Genomic DNA, 25,518 nt, shown 5'->3' with positions numbered 1-25,518 from the left:
TGTAAAAGTCATTAAGTGCCATTGACTTGCCATGTAAAACAAGACTCCTGGCATGCAAGACGCCGGGCCTGGGCCAGCAACACCTTTGGTTTTACTGCTGTTTTCAAATAACCAGCGCTGAAACAAAGTGTGTCCGGGGGGCAGGAGGGGGAATAAGCCAGCACCGTATCTCATGGAGGACTTTTTCAGCAGTTTCAAAGGAAAGGCTTTGTTAATTTATTCATGAGGATAGAGCGCTTTTCCAGCTTACTTATATCTTTTGCCTTCTTTTCTCATCTCAGTGTGGTGGTGGATTCTTCCGTGATCTGAGGGCATCGGTTAAATCCACTCAGCAAGAAGCGAGTGCTACAAAGTCAGGGGGAAATCCCCAAAGCCAAATGGGAATTTATTATCTGAAGTATCTGTCTTGTTCACTTCACTGAAGTGCTTCGTGGTTCTCCTCCAGCTTTCCCCACTGTTAAATAAGCATCCAGATAAGTGCTGTGACAGCCGGGCTCCTGTGGCAGAAGTGCTTCTAAGAGCTAGCTCAGCAGATCCTCAGGCTTGCTGGCTCCATATGTGTGCAAATGCTCTGAGCTCTGTGGCTGCCAAGAGAGATCAGCCTACATACTGTCCATCACCCTGGCAGGTTTGCACATCTGCATGGCAGGGAACAAACAGGAGTTGGGCTTATCTCCCCACTCAGGACCAAAGCATTGAAGGTGAAATCCACAACGATTAAGACAAGACACATGTCAAATAATATTTTTAAAACTGTGCAAAATAGAAAAGGCAACCACACAGATGACAATGGAAAAGGAGCAGAAAAGGGTATTTATTCTGAAGTCTGCTACAGCAGAAAATTCCAGGGGGATTTTTGTCATAGAAATCACACCCACAGAAGTCATATATTGTGACATGAGTGATGGCTGGTTGAAGCCTTTTGATCATGCCAAATAAGGTATAAAGCTACAGGTAATGTTTTCTACAGTGCACAGAGGAGAGGAGAGGATCTGGAGGCATCTTTGTGGCATCTTGCTGTAGCTGGGCAATCCATATTCGTTCGGCTTCATAGAAAAGGAGAACTTAGGAACTAGAGCATATCCAAAGACATGCCATTTCCTCCCCACAACACAACCTGGGATAAAATGTCCCAGTTTCAGCAAACGGTTCCATTAAAAAGGCCCCCAAGTCACTCTGCTATGTGTGTTGTATAAGTTTCAAGCACCTTTGTGGAGAAACAGCAGGTTCATTGAAAAAGGAGGAGGGAACTACATCAGGCTTGCCTAAGTGGGAATGTGCCAATTTTAAGAAACTTTTTCTAGATCTCTTTGGAAACCAACTTTCATCAGCACTGACATCTCAGACATACCTTTTCCTCATTGCACACTGCTGGAAAAGGATGCCAGCAGACTTGTCCTTTACTGTCACACAACCCGATGGAGCATGCATGTCTTGTGCGCGATCTATCACACTGAATGTTTTCTGGTATTCATGAATGCAAAGGCAACAGATGTTGCATGGCTAATTACACTGCAGGAACTTTCTTTTCCCATCTCTCAGTCTGAAAACCTGTTGGAAAATTGATTTGCTAAGCTGAAAGTGAGAGAGAATGAGAGAGAGAGAAAGAAGCTACTTGGTTTTGTGTGCTGCCAATGGCAGGTAGAATTCGAGATCTTTGAGAAAGCAAGTGCAAGGAATCCAGAGCACCCAGGAAGCAGGCTCTAGCAGCTAATTCCTACAGGGATCATTGGAAAACTTCATCCCCAAAAGAAAAACGAAATGAAACGAAAACCAATCCTATCAGTGAGTGAATGACAAAATGAAAGATGCCTGGCGAGCTGCAAAACACAGATGGAAGCGATTTAACCAGCTCTGCACATCCCTGCCTTCTACGGTGCAAAGGTACCACTGAGGTGAGGGAAGTACCCAGCTGCTCATGCCCTCAGTCCACTAGTTCCAGGGGGCACCCAGCCCCCAAGGCTTCTCACACTCTAATCTCAAAACTTGTTCCTTGTTGGGAGTGAGAAGGGTGGCTGTTTGGCTTGTTCTCACAGGCTGGGTTTCAGAGGAATCAGAATTAGAATGCAAAGCACACCAAAGGGGAGTTGGGGAGGATGAGCCAGGCTGAGACACTGAAATGAGGGAGACGGCCATGCTTATCTCAAGGCCAGACTCCCTGGAGGGGCTGGAAGTGCCTGGGAATAATCAAGAGGTATAGCTGAGGGGAGGGAGTGAGCTCCATGGCTGAGAACAGGGACAAGAACCCAGATCGCCTGCATCCCAGTCCCACGCCCTTAACCACTACACCACACTGGCTCCCCCAACCACTGGAAACAATGGGGCTTTCCCCGACCCACATGATCTCTCTATGCATCCCGACTGGCTCAGATAATTGCTGCCTGGCACAGCCTACAGTACTGGCAGCTTGGACATCTCTTTTGGCTCCCACTGGGATGCTTTGCAGCTTTATATAGAGGGATCGTGCGTATGGATGGTGATCCAGAATGAGATGGGAAATGAGTTGGCTAGAAGAGTGGCTGAGAGGGAGAGTTTGCTTTCCATAAAATAAGTCTGGCCGGTGCCGAAAATTCTGGGTCCAGAGGGGTGGTTGGGAGGGCGTCATGACTCAGACCCCATCTCCGCGTGGGACTCAGGCTTTTGGGCACCACTTGTTCTTTGCGTTAGTCATGCCTCTCACAGCAGACAGTTTCTCAAGCTGCCAGATGCACTCATGGGCCCCAAAGGGTGCCTGCCCCTGAGTGAAGCGAGGCCTGAGCCAGCCAGTTTGCTCTCCAAAGCCATTCCAGGGTTCCCTTCCCTTTTGCACTCAGGATGAGATCACTGGGAACAGGATCTGAATCAGCTTTGGAATTAAGCAAGCTCTTTGCCAATTTGGGAGTGGGGTTTCAGTTCATTCTGGGGGGTGGGAGAATCATCCTCTCTCTGTTTTAGGTCAATTTCCCCCCCTTTTTTTTTTTTGAAAGGAAATACAGATTAACATCGACACAATAGGAATTGCTACTTGTTCTATTGTGAAGTGAGTGGAAATCACTTATTCTCTTATGCTCTGTGGATGTTCGACTGTGAGTGTGAACGCCATGTCAAGGCAGCTGTCAAACTGAATGGCCTCTCATGCACAGAAGGAAACCTGCATTCTGCAGACTTCACATCAATCATGCAGCCAGACACATCTTTCAGAGTCCGAACACAGCCTGTCCAATTCCACCTTCAGCACAGGAATCATAGTACTGGAGAACCATCAACAGAATAAGCTTGAATTGTTTGTTGCAGCTCGATTGTATTGCAGAAGAAAACAAGGCCAGTGTTGCCCTAAGCACCATGCAAGCATCAACAAAACCTCTGGATGCAGCTGGAGACCTTGACTGTGTTAGCTTGTCTGCTGGATCATCTTTCAGGTCAGAGATCCAGTGGAGGTGGGTGACTCCAGTGACAGTGGGGCAGAGTACCCCACTGGAGTGTAATCTTAATACAATACACTATCCACAGTGCTGAACCTAATCTAGAGAATGGATTTGGGTTCAGCACCATGGAGAGCTTCTTTGAAGTTCAGGCTAAAGCCCAGGGTGGATACACTCCTCCACTGCAGGGATCTGTCCTTGATTTGACTGATCTGGGGTTCTGAGCATAAGAAATGGACTTAATCCTCTCCCCTGGTTGTGGCAATTTCCCCATCCTGATCCATGCTCTATTAATGTAGGGTACCAACCTTGTTCCTTTAAAAGAGATGACTGCAGAGTCCAAAAGCAGAACATGAACTTAGTGATGTCTGGGTAGCAGTAATGATATGGAGTATGAAACCAAGCAATGGTTCAGGTCAGGAAAACAGACAGATTGCCTTGCTAGCCAGCTAGATCTTTTGGGAAAGCTGCCCAAGAGGTCATAATAATGAGAGCCATTCCTTGTGGCATGCTGTCCTCCCCATTTGTATAGGGAAACATACTTCTAGTTCTATGTATGTGGCTTCACTAGGGACATGTGAAGAACCAGATGAGGGTGAAAGTCCAGTGGCATCTTCTCAGCCCTGCAGATGCAGTTTTGTCCACCCTGCAGTGGTGCTGATTCAATCTGAAGTGAGCTGAGTCAGCATGGAAATGTCTGTCTTAAAAATGGGCCACAATTTGCATTAAAAATCTGAGGAAAATTGTGCAGTTGTAAGGTTTCCCCACTGAAATGTGGATATCCCTAAATGGAAGAGTGGGGACCTGCATTTTGCACAAATCAGAAATCACCTGTCAGGCAATTCAAGGTGGTCAAGGTGGAGCGTGTACACCTGCGGTGAGAGGAGGTTTCCAGACTTCTCATGTGAAATGCCACAAAAAGAACAACTGGAAGAACAGCAGCCACGCAATTCTGATGAGTCAGCCCCAGTTTGTACAAAATTTCACTAAAGATACTCAGTTCTCAGCTCTAAATATGTGCAAGTATTTTGAGCAATGCTGCAGAAGCTGAAAACAAACAGCACGTCCCACTTTTGGGTGTCTGGTTGGAAATGTGTCTAAAGTCTGCCAAGCACAGATGGGAATAATTTTACAGTGTTACATATTCCTAATTTTACATGTCCCCTTGCACCAACATTAGCCAAACAAGAGGTAAGAATAGAAAAAAATAAAAGGAGATAAAATCTGACTCTAAATCATCAAGGACGGTGATTTTGCTTCCTACCCTCTTGTAGACACGCTTTCCATACCTTTGTATAAGGATGAAAAGATCAGGCCAGAATCCAGCCTTTTTGTGCTAGCCTGTCCTCTCACCCTGTTCAGCCCTGTCTAGGAAGCAAGATGAGCAGAGCTCAAATCTATGAATGCCCAAGAACACTAGCAGTTCCTTTGGGCAAAGTACACAAAGTACATAATTCTTTGCACAAAATGTAATTCTTTGTGCAAAGTATGCAAAACCCGTAAGTCAGAAACAGAACTCTGTTGGAACTCACTTCCTGCTGGACGTCCACGGCAAGCAGCGGCTTAGGGCGGACAGAAAGTAGCCAAGGGCCTGGGAAGCCAAGCTGAGGAAATCCAATGGATTCCCACCCACAAATCGGATTTCTCACCCATCCCCACCTTTTTATTAGACTCGTCTCTGCCTCCAGTATCTGAATAATACTGTGCCGTGCCCAATTTTCCCCACGTTTGTCCACTTGCATACAATTTGATAGAAAATAAATTGCTTTTGAAATTAAAGCCAATTTCAGAGAAATTCCCATAGTGCTTCCCTTCCTTAGGATGGGGCTTAGGACTGAGTGCAGGTGTCCTCTTTTTGGTTGTTTGATGCATTCTGCTATCGTTGCATGTTTAAGTGTGTTTTTGTTTTAATCAAGTTTAATCTATGATAGCAAGGTGCCTTGAGTGCCATTTTTATTCTTGGCAGAAAGGCAAGATATAAATCAAATCAATCCATCAATCAACAACACAATTGGCACTCTGGCTGCCTGTAGCTTCCTTGGTTCCCCAAACTTCAATTAAAACTAAGATGGAAATATCCTGAAGTAATTCCTCATGCTAGGCATTTTCAGATCAGGAAATACAGGCTGGCTGGGAGGCTGCAGAGCAAAGGAAAGCAGTGTAATAGAAAGAAAACACACAGTGCGCTTGGCCACCTTGCAGTGGCAAACTCAAAAACATCACACACAAAGATGAAAAATACCCCGAGAATGAAACAGAATCTTGGAAGCCTCTTTCAGGTATGTCTTCAGAAACTTGGAGGATGGATTCAGGCACAACACTTGCTTCACCTCTTCCTGGAGCTGGATAAAAGAGTGTGACACATGTGCACACCTCTGCATTGCAGAGGATGCAAACTGGGAGCCGGCCAGCCAGGCTTCTTCCCACCTGTGCAGAAAGCACTGTGTTGCCGCAGCTTGGAGGACGCAAGAACAACCCTGGGGATTGGGCTGTGGGGGCATTCCAGGGGAGGAGACCGATAGGAGGCATGCTGGTGATACCTCAGCTTCCTTCCCTTGCCCTCCGAGGCATGACCCTTAGGTGGCCAGGAGAAGCACAGAGCCCCCTTCCACACACCTTCCACCCTGGGTAGGATGCCCCTCCTCCTCTGAGTTTGGAGGGTTATGCCCTAAAATGCCCAAACCCCTCCTAGAGTGTAAATGACTTGTAAGTCACAGATTTAGAGGCAGGATCCCTCCCATCCATAACGGGCATCATAACATTTATCCCTGAGGTCCCAGGAGCAAAGGCATGAATGTGTCTGAAGCATTGTGTGGTCACAGAGCAGAAAAGATACATTTTGAGTGTGGTTTCGGATGCTCCATCAAAGTGCCGTCGCTGGTGATGCTTTCTGGGTCATGAGCATTGAGCTAAGGGTGAGTTAATATATTCAATTAAAGCAGCATTGTGGAGATCTGTGGTCAATCAGCCACCTCATGTTTCGACTGTCAGTCTGCGCATGACCTTCCATCCTTGCCCCTATTATCTGGAGATTGTCTCATATACAAAGAAGCAGCAATGTTGGTTGATCATGTTACAGTTGATTATAGCAATTTATTTCACAATTTTACTTTTACAGAATAGGGCAACCAAAATGATCGTGGGGCTAGAGCGAAGGGGAAAGAGTGCAACATTTGAACTGTTTACCTTCTTTAAAAAGCAAATCGAGGAAGCCATAATGAGGGTTCATAGAGTGAGACAGTAGACAGGGCAACCTTTTCCCCTTTCTGTCCGTGCCAGAATCCAAAAGGGTCACCCCATGAAACCGAGCAGTGGGAGGTTCAGGATGGATGAAAGGAAATCCTTCTCCACACAGCACAGAGAAAGACTGTGTGATTCCCTTCCACAAGAAGTAGTGATGGCCACCAATCTGATGGCTTCAAAAGGGAAACGGGGCCAATTCATGGAGGAGAAGGGTGTCCAGGATGACTGCTAGTCCAGAAGGCCATATGGTACCTCCAGATCAGGGACTGTATGCCTAGACACACCAGCCGCTGGACCGCATGCATGAGGCGGCAGTCCCATTGCACTCATGTCCTGTCAGAGGCTTCTCAACAGAATGTCAGACTAGGGAGACCGTGGGTCTGAACCAGCACAGTCCTTGTCTGATCACACAAATATCTAGCCTTAGCTGCAGCTGTCATGAGGAATAATACAGAACTATGTGAATTCCCTCCAGCTTCTGCTTCAGCTGAAGTTTGATAAAACAAAGGGGGGAAATGCTATTGCTTTCTCACAGTTCCATTACAGTATAGCCTTTTGCACCCTTGCTTTGTTATGAGATGCTGGAATCTGGGCATACCAAGGAACCTCAACAGGAGATGGGTAATTGATGTCACAAGCTTCTGTTTTTTCTGCTTGTGGTGTAAAATGGGACCTGGGACTCTTGCCTCTGCCACATGACAAGTTGGAGGTCTTTCAGGAGGTTGTCTAGAAACACAGGAATCAGCTCCCATGACTGCACAGAATGCAGTTCCTGCTCTCAGCTTCTTTGTAGAGATTTACGTTAGTCGAGTGGAAGTTCGGCAGTTCGAATCCCTAGTGCCGCATAATGGATTGATCTCCCGTTACTTGCCCCGGCTTCTGCCAACCTAGTTCAAAAGCATGCAAAGGCAAGTAGATAAATAGGTACCATTTCAGTGGGAAGGAAACAGCGCTCCATGTGCAAAAGCATCTACTCATGCTGGCCACATGGCCACGGAAGCATCTCCAGTCAACACTGGCTCTTCGGCTTAGAAATTGAGATGAGTACCACCCTTAGAGTCGGTCATGAGTAGCACACATGTCCTGGGGGAAACTTTACCTTTTTTTCCCCTAACTCTACCTAATACCTGCCACAGCTGTGGAAATACTGACAGGGCCTGTGTGTTCAGGTACGATTTGTGTGGACTGGTTCTGCAATGGCCTTTATATATTTTATTTCCTCCACCAAATAGGGTGGCTGTTTTGACATTGCAGTGTCTGAACTCTTGTCATGCAATCCACCCTGAAAATGCATTGTTCTTAACAGACCAAAAATACAATAATACCATATCTGCATCGTCACTCCAATACACATCATGGCGGATGACTAAAAAGTGCGACAGCAGTCGTGCAAATTACAGTGGGCATGAATGCAGCCACTGCATGGATATGACAATCAGTTCACACAAGTGGCTGTTTTGCACCAACGCTTCCTGGCTATGAGCCTGCTGTCTATCTTGTGCATTCCTGATGCTCTTGGAAAAGCTGCCAGCTTGCATGAACTATGTCTCTGTTGATCTGTTGCTCTCTACACTTCTGCCTCCTCTTAGAAATTAACCCCCCCCTTTTTTTTGCTACACATCTTAGAATAAAACCATCCATTGCTGCTCAGTACAATTGCAAAATGTCTGATTTTAATTACATACCATTTTACAACCAAGTATTACCACAAATGTGGCTCAGAGTTTCTTTAACAGTTAAGTTTTTTTTCCTTGGGGTTGAAAAAAACAAGGCACTGGTTGAGTTTTTCTAGGAAAAAGGGCAGACGGTCTTCCCAAGATCAGCTACAGGAAGAGCCTTTGCACAAGCAATTCCATCAGAAGACTTGAGTATCCAAGTGAAGCTAACTGAGCAGACTTGTCTTATACACCAGCCCTGAACAGTATGTCACAGCATGAGTCACAAATGCAGAAACCAGTAATTACTTAGTTCCTACACTGGAACAGTGAGATATTCCTGGGACAGTGAAGCCCGACTGCTTTCAGGAGATGCTCTGGAGGCCTATTTGGTGTTTTGTAAGATTGGATTTATTCCGTGTATTATATATATACAATATATAATATAATAGTCAAGCATAGACGAAGACAGCCAGCAGATCGCTGCCCCACATCAGTTCTCCAGGCAGAGGTAGCCCATGACCCTCTGAGCTTGCCAGCTGCAGCTCAGCAATCTTCCATGGCCAGCCCTACTGTTAGGCAAAGAGAGAAGGCTGCCTCGAGGAGCTGACTGTGGGGGTCATGAAAGGGCAGCTGTTTGAGAATTATTTAATTTATTACTGTTGTGTTTTTACTGCCAGGCAACAGGAGAGGCATTTGTCAGATTTTCTGCCTCGGGTGCCAAAATAACTTGACAAGCCTTGTATACTTTGCACCTTGTGTAGCAGCACAATGGGGTGGTGGGGGGGAGGTAATTTGTGGTGCCAACTTAGGCAACAAAATGTCTTGGATTGGTCGTACCTTCTCTGTTCCAGCTGTCTGATCCAGAACTTTCTTTTGTTACCACATAAGCACCGCACCGCCCCCCCCCCCCCCATCTACCTGTGCTCTCCCTTTGGCAGGATGGGCTGTCACCTTACCTAGAGTGATGTCTTTCTCTGTATATGTATGTTCAGAACACCCCAGGAAAATCTCCAATGAATTGCTAGCCATCCATTTTCATTAAGAGATGTTTCCCAGGCCATCCAGACCTATTAGCCAAGTTTGGCAAGGCCTACATGTAAAATAATAAAAGGGGATGTGTGTTTGCCCATCTATCAGCACCAGTCTGCCAAAATCATAAAACCTAGACACCTGAAACTTGGCATGCATATTAAGGGGACTCGAGGGATGTGTACTTCTGTGTTATTTTCGTTTGGAAAGCACACAGCCTCGTTTTAATTAATTTAAATAGGCCTGTGTGGTTGAGGGCCTGCAGTGATATCATCTGCCACTAGGGCCAAGACTCCTTAACCAGCACACAGCTCTGCAGTTAGTTCAGTTTAAAACCAGTAGAGATGAACAGGCCAAAGGACAGAATTACAGGTTTCCTTCAAGGGAATGGAGTGGATAGATCCCCTCTCTTAGGATGATATCAGGGACACCATGTCAGGGGTTTGGCCTAGAGATGCCAGCCAACATGGCCTCTGCAAAGACAAGTCAGGCACAGTGTCCAGCTCTGGAGAGCTATATGAGTTTCCCTGAAGGCTTCAGTACCAACCCATGAGGTATTCCAAGCTGTGCATGGGTGGATCCATGAACTAATTCATAAGAATAATGAGATTTTTCCACACGAGGCTATTCATCAGTTGCATCTGCTTTTAGTTTTGCCACAGAACTGAGCATGACACAAGGAACATTTCCTTTCCTGCTTTTCTGCTATATAACCTCTGGGTGGCACTGTGCTATAATGGAATAATGCAAGTGCGGAGAGCATTTTCTTTCACTTTCCTCAATAATGCTGCATTTTTTCCTGCTCTTGCCAAAAGAGCTGCTTAAAAACAGAACTGAAACTGGAGGGTCATGTCATAATCTGAAGAACATGTAGACATGAGTAGGGAACCAGCAGAGCACAATAAATGCCTCATGTAGAAAAACTTAATTGGGGGAGGGGGAACCGGGTAGAATACCCATACCAACTTCCTGGTTCAAAAATGTGGAGTGAAGCTGCAATCATAGCCAATTTCAAGCAAACAGGCCACTAGAAGAACTCCAGAGAAATCTGGCATGGATGAACTGATCTAGTTCTTACATGCTCCATGAAAATGCTGATCCCTACAGCAAGTCCCTTCCTTTCTTGGGACCAAACCAGTAAAATGCTAGCTATACTCTTATATGCACCCAGCAGAACTACCATAGAAAGGAATTGGATTGGCTGCAGAAGAAAACCCATACAGAGAGCTGAGAGTGTGTTTTTGGTAGCAAAGGGTCTCTCAGAAAGGATTCAGCCTTAACTATTTGGGTCTCAGTTGAGCTAAATCCATATAAACCAGTTGCTGGAGCTCAGATTGTGCTACACCAGAGAAATGACAGAAAATTCCATTTGTATAACTCGCATTCAGTGACACACATTAATGGTATTAACCTAAATACCTTGAGCCAGACACAGTGAGTCAAAACAACCCCCCCCCCCCTTTGCTGGGGTGCAATACGGCTTTTGCTGTAGGCCAAGCCATTCCCAAAAGTGGGCTGGCTAGCTGAAGCATTTTAGCAGGGTGAATATAACATGAGGATTCCAAACAGGAATGAGAGCCTTGAAAACGAGCCATTACGCGAGGCACCCATAAAACACAAGGATTATGAATTTGTCCTCCTTCGGCACCCTTCCCTCTGTTTCAACTAATTAAAGCCCAGCCATAAAGCCTGGATTTCTTTTCTTTTCAGTATAGTAAGACTCATTTGGAGTGCAGCCAGAAACCTACTCCAAGTTCCAACATTCTGATGAAAAGGCATCACCTCCTGCACTCACCCAAGCAAGGTCTGGCTCGGGCTCCCTCCATAATTCCTTCTGTCACCTATATGCTGCCTTCTCTTGCTCTCTCTTTGTGCATGCGTATCCATGATCCTTGCTGTGGCCTCTAAAGCCATGCTTTGCGTGCATGTGTGTAAGCACGCTAGGTCTATGGGACTGGAATTAGGGGGAGGCGAAAAGTATACTACTAAGAAATCTCCAGAGACCCTCTAATGATGACCTCCAGTTGGCTGCTGGCCCCATCGTCAAGACTGACACCTGAAATAAATGTTTCAGGTGCCCGGTGGCTGGAACAAAATGTGAATTGCCAGTTTAAAATGGGTGCAGTTCATCTGGGGGGTTTAACAGTGGGACTGGGGGAGAGAGAGCTTTTTTTAATCCCCCACTTGGCAGTAAGTTTCAGCTTCAGCTATTCCTATAAAAGCATTGTGGTGAAAGCGCTGGATTAGAACTGAGAATACTTGGGCTCAGCTCCCAGGTTTACTGCAGACTTTCAGACTTCACTTGGATGGCTCTGAGCAACCATTCCCATTTCACTGAAAACTGGAATGGCAATACTTTCTCTGCCGATCATCCAGGGGTGGCCTTTTCTCCCTTTTAGACTCAGATCCATAAGCTCTAGGGCAGAACAGTGAATACTGCTTTGTCTAAGATGTATGACATTGTTAATGCAGTATCAACTAATATCATACTTAACATTTCTATTCTGTTTCCCTGTTGTCATTCTCATTCAATATGATAGAAAAGCAATTGCTTTCAAAAAGAAATTCAACAGAGACAAAATTGCCAGGAAAATTCTGATGGGTTTGGTTCAAGGTTTGTGTGTTTCCCTTATTTATGAGGTGCCAAAGAGTGTCCTTCTTTGTAGAATCATCTCCTCATCAGCCCATAGTTTCTACAGGTTTACCTGCTTCAGCTGAAGCCCAGGGGGAAAGAGAATGAGGTATTGCTAGGTATTTCAGATTAGGAAGTGTAGGCAGTTTGGAAGGCTGTAGAACAAAGGAGAGATGTCTAAAGGAAAGGAAACACAGAGCAACCTTGAAAAACTAACATTTTGGAGGACCTGTGGAACTTGCTGAATCTTGCAGAAAGCCAGCTAAATCTGAGCCAAAGGGTGGGAGAGGGGATCAGAGGAGATTTATTCTCACAACATTCTGAATTTTTTCATACTCTCACCCCTCTAGAAATAAAATTCCATTTTGCAGATCCCCCTCCCCCATTTTCTTCAACCTTTGTATGTGCCACTTTTCCTTTATCCATCCCCCACTCCTGAATGTTGCAAAGTCTGGGCATTGTGGAAAATGCAAAATGCAGGCCAGGCTACCAAACACAGTCAAAGCTGTTATCATCTGCAATTGTAGTGTAACCCCCCCACACACAAAAAATCACCACCTTTAGTAAGAAAGGAACAAGCTGTGCTATGACCCTGTACTATAAATGGTGAGTCTGACCTGAGAGACACTGAAATTTCCTCTCAGTGAATTGCCCCCCAAATATATTTGCCCATAAATAGGGTGGAAATGTTCAAGAGGCCAATGGTGTGCAGCTCCAGTATGACCACAAAGAGAGGAAGAAAAATCATAAAGATAGAGGAGGAACCCAATAGACTAACATGTAATAATCCTCTCCCCGTAAGGTCAGACACCCTATGCTTTAGGTCAGCCTCAGCCAGTGAGTGTCCATTCCACCCCACACACAAATTCTAGGGAACAATATTCTAGCATGTCCTTAAGCAACTCTTCTTTTTTTTAACTCTTCGAAGTGTTGAAGTGGCCTTACATTTAAAGTCCATTGTGGAAACTGCATTGTGAGAGACCCACATCACACTGTGTTCACACTCTGAGTTTGTACTTCTCTAATCTTTCTGAGTTCCTTAAAAACTCCTTTCAAATGTCCCCCACCCTTCTTTCCTCCCTTGTGTCAAAATGTGCTCTTCGGCACAACTCTGCTGTACAGCCAGCAGCCTGTCCTCCAGCAGAAGAGGGCCAGCATGCTTCCCCAAGTCCCTCATCTTTCAGAAGGACTTGTAGCCTGAACACACCAAAGCAGCCTGCAGGCTTGCTTGAGAAACATACGTCCCAAGGAAGCGTGGTAATGCAGGGCCATATCAGCTGGGACGGTGCGCTTGGAATAATGCAAACATGCTATGGAAACGCTGAGTCGGATCTACACACTGTACAGATGGGTCCTGGTGTTCATGTTGCAGAGGATTCTGGGAGATGTTCTAGAATGCACAATCAGAGCCTCACTGGGCTTCACGATTGGCTGTGTGGCCAAGTAGGGCACACCCAGGAGCGTCACGTGACTTGGCTGCAAATGACGGTGAACGATTGATAGAGTGGGTTAACTGACAATGAGAAGAAGCTTGGCCTCGCTTGTCTAATTTATGACCCTTTATACATTGCTGTGGAAATCCAGCATCTCTCGTCCCTTCTGGGCGGGGGGAAGACTGGTGTATGCAAAATCAGGACTGGCCCCAGCCATGCAACTGAAACAAATTAGATTTTTTTTTTTTAAAGTAGCTTAGCTTTAGATAGATTAAAAAAACGATTTCCCCTTTTATCTAAATGTGAAAAGTTTCCAGCAACAAAGATAAAACTGTTTGGGGAGAGGGTTTGAATCTAAAAAACCAACAACTAAAATCTTCCAGGTTTTCCACCACAAAAGCTTTTACGTTAAACAAGAACATTCCAAAGCAGGCTCCTGAAATATTTTCCTTCTGACAGCGCAGAAAGAAATATTACTTACATTTTCAGATACATTCCTCCCCTCCACCCCAATTCTCATTTTGACCAGCTCTGATGAAAAATTTGTTTTCCAGCTTCATAAACATTCTACTTAAAAAAAAGAAAAAAATCAAAGGAGTCCAACTGCAAGAACTATTACCATACTGCCCTCTGGAGTTAATCAAATTTATGGAAAGAAGCTTAAAAGGAACGACTTTGGCATTCCTTTATACTAGTTGCAAGATAATTTATTTAGACATGATCTAAATAAAGATCAAAGCCAAAGATAAGCAACACCTTAAGTCCAATTGTTTTCACAGATTATGAATGAATTTATCTTTCTCACTGGAATAACTGAGGTTTAGAAATGTTTAATTTAGGCAGGAATGCACCTATGGAGATTTGTGGGGGTGGGGAAAGAGCTTTGTTAATGTTACATGTAGTTGCTACAACATGTAGTTATTACAATGGGTAAAATAAAACAAAATCAGAATGTAAACCAGCCTGAGTGTAGGACAGAGGTAAATAATCAGTAGAGAAAAATTCTACAGATAAAATGTGTAACAGTTCAACAGAGTACTCATTTCTTTTCCTCAGCAACCACTGATGGCTACCACCAAAGAAGAGAAATGCACCACCTCAAAGTGGGCCAATTCATGCATATGGATCCATAGTGAGGAGGGCTGTGAGCAGCTTTTGTGACTGTTCTGTCTGCTGGTCCACAGTTCACTCTTAAAGGGAAGATTCAAGGGCCCTTCATAAAGCCTTTTACCTTTAAATATAGTATGACTTCAAGGAGAGCCACCCTCCGCTGTCCCAACCAAAGCCCTGTGGTTCTTTGCAGTCTTTGCTGTCACTTTGGCTACAAACCACCCTCTGTGTGCTCAGATCCTTACAAGGTGATTCCAATTTAAAACATGGCACAAAGGAGACGCCAAAGAAAGGGGAAGGAGATGAAGCTACCAGTGCAGAGGAGGGAAATAGGTGCTCGAGCTTGGGCTTAGATACATGCGTTACTGCTAGCATTCAGGACAAGCTAGCTCCTCCACAGGGTTTGTCCTGCAGGAACTGGAGAGGGTAAACTAGGTAGGAGCAGATTCAGCAGAAGGGCTTGATCTAAAAAGATCTGGTCACAGCTGATGGTTCAGGCCCAGTTGCTGAGAAGGAGCTGACACGTGTCTAGGTGGGAGGAGGCACCCCTCATGGCTGCTGCTGCTGCTGCTGCACTGGGACTCACTCTGCCTCCCATTCCAGTGCTTCAGCCTCCTGTGGCAGCCTCCGTGTGAAGCAGTCTCTGCACTGTTCCTTCGCCTGCTGATGTGAGTGCTGTGCTTCTTTGGCTCCCTCTCCAGCATCCGAAGTGCACCACCTTCTCTGCATGACACAGGAGAGGTGAAGTGAGCCCTGCTTTTAAATGCAGAAGGAATGGCACTGGAATGATGAAACTGGAAACAGATTCATCCCAAGCAAGCATTGCTTGCTTGCTTGCTTGCTTGCTTCCTTCTTTCTTTCTTTCTTTCCTTCCTTCCTTCCAAACTTTCCTATCCCATCCCCTACAAAAGTCTCGGGACGGATTACAGTTTGCATCAGGCTCTTTTCGAGGGCTGCCTTGGAAGACTCAAGCTGCCCATTCCACTTCCCCACTTTATCTCTGCTCCCCAGATCACTGTTTGCTTCTTCATTTCGTGACTACAATACATGCCAAAGGCCTGCCTAAGTAAAAATGTATTTGCCTGCCAGGGGAAGGACAACAGAGATGAGGCCAAACTACTTCTGTTGGTGGGGAGTTGCAGAGTTTAGGAGTGACTCTGAAGGGGTCCTCTCTCACATCCCCACCAAACGTTCCTCCAGTGGCAACAGGACAGAGCAAAGGACCTTGCTGAAGGATCTCCCCCATTAGCTGTACCTGCTGAAGGTATTTATTTGATGTTGACCCTTTATTCTTACAAAACCTTCACTGATGGTTGAGAAGCTGCATGCCAGGTCCACCTAATCTTGTTCCGCATCTTCGGTGCAGTCCCGTCACTGTTTCTTGCTCCCACTGCACACAGTTCAAACCCATCTTTTGCTGCTTTGAGAGAAGGACACTTAAACACTACGGTGCCCAGGGAGTATGTGCACATAGCATTATCAGTGTGCTTGCACCAACATCTATGCTCAGAAAGATATGGGCTCTTTTCTCAAGAGTTCTCTGGAAAAAATGCATAAATGTGATACCACTTCTGAACCGAGCTAGTGGAGTCTGCATTTTGTAAACCAAAGGGGGCCAATTGTCAGGGAATCTTGAGAAACACCCTTGCTCTGTGGACCTGTGAAGCAGGGGTGGGTATGAAATGATGTTTCGGCAGATAAGGAGGCGGAAGGATGAAAGGGAAGATTTGGAAAGGCAGGTCATTCACAGGCGATCCTTCCTGACCCTGCTCCCAAGAAATTGGCAGAGGAACACGCAGCTGATCTCTTTCATTCGATGGCAGCTCATAAGTGGGAACTCAAGATAGTACATGCCTGCTCCATAAGGGGGAGATGAGTCCTATGCCTTGGCCAGTGGGCATTGCCTTTTGGCAATGGGGTCAGCAACTGCTGGGGCTGCACTGTGTACAAACGGCTCTTGAATGGCCAGCAGCATCCATTGCAGCGTAAAGAGAGCCAGCATGGTGCAGTGGTGAAGAGTGCGGGTCTGGGACTCAGGCGATCCGGGTTCTAGTCCCTGCTCAGCCATGGAGCCACCTGCATGACTTTGGGCCAGTCACAGAGTCTCAGCCCAACCCATCTCACCGGGCTGTTGTTGTGGGGACAAGATTGAGTGCAGCAGGAGGCAAATGATGTAAGCCACATTGAGACCTTTTTAAAAAATGAAAAAGTGGGATATAAATCTAATAAATAAATTACCAGGCTGTGCCTGCATTAGGCACCACGGCCCATTCAGTAGCCACTCACATTCAGCTTCATGGCACAATCCCAATCACTGCAGCCCTCACTGCCAAAGGATGTCTGTCAGTAAGTCCATGGTAATCCCCCCGCCCCGCCCCCCCATTATGGATGTATGAAAACCTCATTCCACTTCACTTTTGATCAGGATTTACCCAGTTCACACCTACCCGACTGAACCCTCGCTTGAACAACCTTCTGTGGGTCAGGTCTGTATATTTCTAAGGTTGCAAAGTGATTCATGGACCCTCCAAAATGTGTTCAGCAGCATGCACGGAACTGAAAAATTCACATGAAAAGCCTGTACTAAACTGTACACAAATTTGCTTTACTCAATGGGGAAAATGCATACATGCCAAAGATCCACACAGTTGGTGCATGCCTTTCAGAAACTATGCATAAAACTGCAGGTGGATTTTTTTCCAAACGCAAAAGACAAAGCCCACAGCCTAATAGGGGCTCAAGTCAAAACAAGCTTAGAGATGGAATTTGGAGAACTTCAGCAAGCTCGAGTCAGGCTGATTTGCAATTCCCTTCCCCAGTCCCTGCTCAGAAGCACCCATGCACAGCTTTTCCCCGCATCACAAGTGCTGCTCTATCCTTTGTGGGACACCAGTCACTTTCTACAATTCCTGTCCCAAAGGAGCAAGGTGCCCACATAAACACAGCAACGTAGACTTTATTAACCTCCGTTTATGTAACAGGCTCACTCCTATCAGTAGTAGCAGGATCACCATCACTTCTTAAGGTCACAGAAAGCTGCTGCAGGGCAAGGTAGAAGAACCGCAGAATGCTAGTAAAATTTGTGGCTGGAGGACCACGAATGGTGCCCACACAGAGAGGAAAGTAGCTGCAGGATCACTTCCATGCTGATGCCCGCTGCCAATTAGCTCTGCTGTCAGGACAATATAGTACTGGGTTTGCTAACTACGGCAGAGCTTCCTCCTACCCCGCTCATCCTGCTTTCCTCACAGCTGTCAATAGCACTGGAAAAGCTCCACCAACTTTCCTCTCAGCCACTCCTCTGCCTTAGCTCATGACACTGCTGAAAGCCCACCCTTTTTTGTTCCTTTCCCATCAGCCACCTCTGCTGAGCTTCCTCACTTCCTCCTCCCAAGTGTCCAGCCTTGGATCCTGTGCTGCAGGCCCACCTCCTCCTCGGGTCTCAGAGCCATTTAGAGACCTTGCCCTGATTCCCTTCCCTTCTGTTTAACCACCCTGGCTGGCTACTATTGCGGGGCATCCAGCCATGTCTGAAGGGTGACGGGGACACTTCTAATGACCCCTCCTTGCAGCCCTGCCCTATCCAAGACCTCTTCGCTGCTCTCATGCATGAACCCTGTTAGCAGTTATGACTGCCCCCCACAGCAGGGAGGGTCGCCCGGTAGCAACACTCTGGGTTCCCACAGGAGATACAGGCAATTTAGGGAGGTGGCACTATTTTTGTTGTGGTGGGTTTTATTATTATTTGCCCCACTTATTTCCTGCCTTTCCAACCTGGAGCCCAAAGCAGCTTTACATGGTCCTCCTCCTCTCCACTGTATGCTCGCAACAACAGCCCTGCAAGGTAGGTTAGGCTGAGGATCAGTACCTGGCCCCAAGGCAGCCACTGAGCTGGACTAGAACCTGGGTCTCCCAGGTCCCCACGTGAACACTACACTGGACTGCCACTAGCTCCAGCCATGGAATTTCCTTCCAATGTTGGCCAGGTAAGGTATTCTCCCCATTCTTTTCTTGTGTCCTTTGAATGATTGAATCTGTTGTTCAAAAATAACAAAGAAAGCGGGTAAATGCATCTGTCGAGCTGGGTGGCCTTCTTTGGGGGCAGAACGGCAAGTCTGGAGGAGTGCGGCAAGGCTAAGTGCTCACACAAGCAGTGGCCTGGAAGTGGCTCGCTGCTGGGATCACCAAATTCCTTGGACCAGGAGATTTTCTGGGCTGTGATGCTGGCAGCCCAGTTTGAATGTCCTGCACTAGTTCCTTCTTCCCATCTGCAGTTCTGCTGGCCCAGAGAACCTCTGCCAGACATCTGGCCGGAGCCCTTTGCCTGCCTACAACAGCAGGGCTGGCAAACTGGGCTGTTGTTGCTCTACACAGCAGGGGCGTAGAAGCAGGTTTGAAACTCGGAACCACTGGTGCAAGTAGGGAGAGAAACTCCGGCCATGTGCTTCACAACTGAAACAATGTGTATGGCTCCAGGTGGCCTCTGTGGCACAGAGTGTTTTCTGCCAGGTGTGACCCTGCCTGGACAATGGCATTGGACGAGTTCTAGCAGAAGAATCGCAATCAGTTGTTCTTGTTATTCTGCATCCCAATAGGGCAGAATTTTATGCATGTTTAGACAGAAAGAAGGCCTACATTTAGGCCTTCTTTCTGCCTAAACACGCACAAGCATGCACGTTATGGCAATTAAATCCAGGGTATAAAATTACCTGCCTGCACCAGTTGAATGAGGCACAGATGCGTGCTGTACACAATGAATGGCTGGGCCATAACACGTGACAGGACCTTTTTCTTGAAAACGGATATCATCAGCAATCACCACATTTTCCTTTCATTTTCTTTGCTTGCTAGAGTTAGAAACATATTTTCCCCTTGAACAGGGCATTTTATTGCAGGTTTTTGTGTATATATTAGAAAATATTCCCCTGATACAGGAGGAAGTCCCTACATGCCATGACGTTCCCTTGGTTCCTTGGTCCATTTTCTCAGCCGTACTTGATTTTAGGCTGAGCACTAGATGGCACTAACATATTAGATTCCCCCTCCCCCTCAGTAAAATGCATCACGTGTCTCACAAATCTGTGAGAGGAAACACAAATCAAAAGCAAAATAGGGGAGGGTTTTTTGTTTGTGTTTTAAGGTAAAGTGAATTTGTTTCCTGGCCTACAGAGGATTTTTACTGACTTTAATAAGTCGCTTCTCATGCTTCATTCAACCTTTTCTACAGCAAGGGGAATTGGTGTGATTATTTGTCCTGGCTATGGTGACTGTAGCTTCTGTCATCTTGGGCAAATATCACCATTGCTTAGGGCTCAATTCACTTTGAATCCGCTCAGGCTATCACCACAGTGTCATCCTAAAATGTATTAATTGTGGTGTAAGTTCAAGGGAGCTGTATCTATTCTGAACTCACAGCAATCTATGATGCTGCTCCTCCCCTTTTGCAGTGGGTTGTATCTTCAGGTACAAGACTTTAGTTTCCTCCTACAGAATGGGCTCAGCAATCCTGCGTGATCAAAAATTAGAACTTAGTAGCTAGGGACCTGCATTTAGATCCCCTGGCACCCTTACGGTTGGTGTGGGAAGAACGGTGCCATCCGCATCTTCAAAGTCATAAGAGCAAGTGCAGAAAGGAGCTTTTGGGGGTGTTCCAGGAGGCACTGCTAAGATGTGACAGTTCTGATGATGCCTCAGCCGCCTTCTCTCCTGCTCTAAGCAGCTGCACTTAGACGGCTGAAATCAGAGCAAATGGAATATGGAGGTTACTGTCACCTCCAAACTCCTCCCTCCGTTCAGAGAATACTTGTAATCTTCTAAGAAGGGAGGGTTACAAGCATCCCAACTGGATTGCACCTAATTATTACTTGTTTGATTTAATGCATTGGTCTGACATGTGCAATACGAAATTTACTAGAGCAGCCTTCCTCATCCTGGTGGCTTTCAGAGGCATTTATTTATTTGCTTGCTTGCTTGCTTGCTTATTAATTAATTAATTAAAAAGCTTTATAGCATCCTTCACCTTGAGTTTCAGAATGGACTGTTGTATTTGGACTGCAACTCCCAGAATTCACATCCAGCAGGGCCATTCACTGGGAATTCTGGGTGTTGCAGCCCAAAGGTATCTGGAAGGATGGGGGAATGCTGAACTAGAGGACCCTCAAAATGACATATATGTTACATTATGGCAAGCAAACACCACTGATGACCTGTCTAAATGCGTACCTTAATATATTGTCAAAATTCAACCCATTTCGCAAAATTTCTCCAGATTTATGAATCTTGTCTCTGAGCAGCTGAGTTTTGAATCTTGGCACTGTTGCTCAAAGTCACATGCTACCCTGATGCTTAGACACCCAAATTAAATGCTTGAGTGCACTAGTCCTTCATTCTGAAATTCTGCCTGATATGAGAGACAACCTCATCGTTGCAGTTCTGGGAGTTCTAGTAACAGGGCAGAGGCTAGCAGGCAGGGTCGGAGTGCCTGGGACAGTCCAAAAGTAGGTGGAAAGTGTGAGAAGCTGGGCTTGCAGTGGGGAAAGTGCCACAAAGGTGGCAGCAACCAGCACAAAGACCATCATAGGAGCAGTGTGGCCCGCAGGCACCAAGCACGCTAAGGGAGTATGTCTGGCGCTTAAGCCATCTTATTTTCAGTCACCCAGAAGACTCACAGGGTATTTATATAACACATTCAGACCTTCAAAGCGCTTCACATAGATTATTTGGGAGTCAAATAGCCTGATCCCCCACACTGTCCTCTGGATAGCACCAAGGCAGCCTGTTGGAAGTGGGAGCTGTTTGGCTTTTCTCTGAGGCTCAGGAGTCCATCAAGGCGGCTGTCCAAGAAGGGGTACTGCAGCTCGTCAACTCAATGGTTGCAAAGTAGCGTAAAGGGTCCGTGAAGTTTCTGCTACCGCTTTAAAATCTAGTTTCTTTTTCAGCTACTTTAGTCTGAAAACCAAGCTGTTCCTTGCAAGAGGAAGAAAAATGAGGTGCATATATGGTGCGATACATAAATTTTTCAAAAAGTCAGACTGCCCATATCTGCTTGGCAGGTCATCAGTACAACAACTGAGTTCTCTGCCTGCTTTTGCAAACCTCCCTTGATGGTGACAATAACTGGTCTTCTGTTTGCTCGACTTCGTAAGGGCTGCACCTCCAGAGCGGCTGATCTGGCAAGATCCCGTTCCCTGCAGTGGCTGTGCTCCTTCACAACTATTCTTCGTCTATTTTTGCCAGTGGTGAGCGCTGCGGGAAAAATAGCACCCACCCTCCTACTGTGGTTTGTGGGTGATAGGACTCCAATACATATTTCACAGCTGAATGGTAAAATCTGTGTGGGTACAGAGCAGGTTCTTACATACATGGCACTGCAGTGGTAAAAAAACTCTCCCTTTACTGGTAATCTGATGTATGGGCTTGTTCACGTGCTATGCTAAGCCCTTGCAAATAAGCCGCAGAGGTTTGATTGCTCCCTGAACAACCTGTTGTACGCTTGACAGCTCCCCGTGGCTCCTACTCTTCCCCCTTGGTTCTCCAGCTGGTATTCCAGTCTCCTTCATGGCAGAACCTGCACTGGCTCCTCTTCCCTGCCCTGATCGTTCCTCTTTTTGTTTGCTGCTGTAGTCCCCCCCCCCCTCCCCAAGCTACCCAGAAGTGCAACTGGCCTTGTATATGTTTCTGGCTCTTAAGAATCACTCAAATGTGTTCATTATTTTATCTGTTCCTTGGAAGCATGCTCTTACAGCTCTCCAATATGTATAGTCCTGCCTGTTCAATTTGTTTGCTTCAGCTGTCAAAGGGAGGACAAGACAAGCCTTCATACAGGCTAATTCGTGCACAGTTGCCAGGGGCCGATTGTCAAGTAATCAACTGAAAAGCACTGGTAAGGGGTGGAGAGGCAGCAAAAGGTGTTCCAGGGGCAGCGATAAATATCCACTCCTTGCCATCATAATCTCTCAATTTTAAATGTTGAACTGACATTTCTGAGTACTCTGCACTTTTTCAACCCCTCCCTGAGTCTCTAGGTATTCCAGAAAGGGAGTAACTCCCCTTTAATTCCCCCTTTCAGAGTACTTGCTTTTCCACTTGGTGGGGGACTTGATTCCCTATCAGTTCCAAGGAATCCCCACAGAACTGTGTGCAAATTTGTGAAGAGGGCTGTAAGTGGAGCAGAAATTTGCCTGCCTGCAGTAGCAGATTAGATAATGCAGGTGTATGCATTTCTTAGCCATTATATTTGTCTATGTATCTGTTTGTTTATATTAAGCACTTTTATTAAAACCATTTTTATTATCAGGGAACCTCTTCAGGTTATAGTGTATGCTTTGCCACAGTTCCCAGTGCATGTCTATGCCACTATTGTGAACACATTTCTCCCTGTTTTTTCCTTTCCAATAGATCAAAACAAAAAGCTTATGAAGTACAATCCTTAATTGGAACTTAACGTGTTTTCCTGAGCTACAGGACATGTTCTATGAGAGCTGCTAAGCTGCATAAATCAAATCAAATCTGGCAGAGTAGCTTTGCCCATATTAAGAGTTGATTCCCAACTCAAATCGCCCCCACCTCCCTTCTTTTCTCAGAGTCCTGATTTCACCCTCAGGCTGGTTCGCACTGCTTGTGGGCCTAAAAGTGCAAATGTCTGATGTCATGATGTTAATCCACCTGGTTGGCCTGGCACTGGCTCACTGGCTCTAGGAATTCACTCCCCCCATCCAGTTCTACAGTCTCTCACCCCACTCCGAAACCCAAAACAGTTTGGGAGATTTGCCTGGCTAATCTCACTGGCTGTCCTGGAGTTTTTGAAGTCACCTGCCAGTCCTCCTCCCCTTCTACCCCATTTAGCTCACATTGCGAATTTGAACTGTGTGGCTGGGAATGGTGCCTTGGAAGAAAGCCAGGCCTCATCTTCACAGCCACATCCCTTAAATGGCTTAACCCTTATTCTGTACCATCAAGGAACTGCAGTTCTTTTAAATATCACTAACAAATAAGTAGCAACTCCTGTATTACTGTATAATTCTCAAGCTACTTTTAGGGGACAATGTTAGTGAAACTGCTTAAGAACACTATCATCAAATAACTGAATATACCCTTGGCCCAGCCTTCCCCAAAGTAGTACCCTTCTGATGTTTTGCATTTCAACTCCCATTGGTTTGATTCAACGTGGCTAATAGTCAGGGATCCTGGGATTTGTAGTCCAAAACATCTGGATGACACCAAGTTGGAGAAGGCGACTTTAGTCTGTAGCAAACTGGTTGGTAGTGTAATTTATTTGGACTTGGAGTGGCTTTGGAGCATTCCTGTCCTCTACTTTGCAACAATGGAAAACAATGAGCAGTAAAAACAAGCCACTAGTAACTCTGGTTTTGATTGTACCTTGGGGAACTATAATTTTTACAATTTCCTCCCCCACCCAGTGCAAAGAATTGTCAAAGCAGCTCCAAAATGTCAAGCAGATGACAACCACATTTCTCAAAATCCTTACCATATTGTTGCAGTTCGCACAACGCCTTCAGCAGCTGGCCAAATCTCTGTTGCAAAAAATCAAAGTAGGAGAACATGCTCTCTGTGACTACAGTTGTGCCAACTGCCATCTGCAACCAGCACGCATAGTAGCCCACAGATGTTTCTGAAGCATTCATCCTGCCGACAGAACTGCTGAGATACGGCTGATTCCCAAGGGGCATTTTAAATTTCATTTCCCTTAGCATGCTGGGTATATGATGTGTTTCTGTGTGGATTTCTTCTGTTGCACGTCATGAAATCTTCACACTTGCAGGTAGGGATTCAGAATCGGACGCAGCTTCTTTGCAGCAAAATGTGAAGGAGAAGCCCAGGGCAACATGTATCTGTCCTGGCCATGATTGGCCCACCCCGATCACGCACGCATGCATGATGTATTCCCTGATTTTAAGTCTGTAGAATTCCTTACATGTTGCTGAATCTTGCTGAACTTTGGATTGTGGTGTTTGTCTTTGAAAGGCTTATCGGTGTTCAGAGCAAATTGGCTGCATTCTTTATTGTTGTTTTAAGTGGCTTTCCTTTCCTAACTTGCCATGAGGTCAAAGAATGAATACAGTCATTCCAGTCCCACCATTATCTGAAACAGGAGCTGGGTTCTTTTCCAGTTCCCAATCTTCTTCTTCCCCTCCTCAATGAACTGCCTTTCAGTGATTACCTCATATTTCCTTTTGCTGGTTGTCATTCATGCCACCACGAGGATGATTTAGCAGAAATGTTGCTACAATTTTTAGCCAAATCGTCTGCCTCCCCACCCCCCCATCCACTCTTTTTCTGGGTTTCTTCCAACCCTTGTATAATAATCAGGAAAAAGGAAACCAAATGCTGATGTGACTTTGCAGATAAAAGCAGTGTGTTGCGTCCATGCTGCTTTCATTTCCCAGCCTGCCTGCCATTCCAGCCCGCAGGGCTCCATCAGTGGTGAGTGGATGACCGTGCCCTTGGATCCTACATTTACCTGAGTCTCCTTCCTAATGCTTTGATCCCCTTTCCTGGCCTACTATATTCCAGTACCCTGCAGCTTCCTCTAGCCTTTCCTCACAGCTTGGCGTTATTGCCTCTGTCCCAGGCGTTGATTTCCTCCAGTTTTAATGTCCAACAACCATTCAGACTGCTGACATTTTCTTCCCCAAAATGCAATTCAGACTAGGGATAGTGCAATGTTCCAGAATGGGAGCAAGGCTCAAGAAACAATTCAGGTCCTCCAAGTCCTTTCCCTCACCCCTTCAAAAAGTGGGAGCAATTTGAAAAGCTTGTTTCCGTGTCACTCATTCCTATGCTTCTCTGTACCAGCAGAGACTTCTCAGCATGTTCACAAGCAAACCTGGGCTTTAGCTCTTACATCTCCCTTGCTTCTCAACCTCCCCGCAAGCAGTTTGGAAAAAGGTCTGACAAGGGACAAATCTCACCCCCTAGTTTGAACCAGGCCCATTCTGAATCAGGACAAGGAATGTTCACACTAAAGTATTCCACATCACTTACTGGAACCT

General features: G+C 46.0%; 1 protein-coding gene across 1 annotated transcript in view; it reads right to left on the bottom strand.

The window, feature by feature from the left end:
* The window catches only part of ANKFN1 (ankyrin repeat and fibronectin type III domain containing 1), a 302,123-nt gene extending 277,592 nt beyond the window's left edge, over positions 1-24,531 (bottom strand). The window contains exon 1 of the mRNA XM_044422145.1: positions 23,994-24,531. The gene's annotated coding sequence lies outside the window, so the exon portion shown is untranslated. The remainder of the gene's footprint in view (positions 1-23,993) is intronic.
* Positions 24,532-25,518: the final 987 nt, after the last annotated feature.

The sequence above is a fragment of the Varanus komodoensis genome, unplaced genomic scaffold (genome assembly GCF_004798865.1).
Source record: "Varanus komodoensis strain SLA01 unplaced genomic scaffold, ASM479886v1 scaffold12, whole genome shotgun sequence".
NCBI lineage: Eukaryota > Metazoa > Chordata > Lepidosauria > Squamata > Varanidae > Varanus > Varanus komodoensis.
Note: the sequence above shows the minus strand (reverse complement) of the source record. Positions and strands in the feature narration are given on the sequence as shown.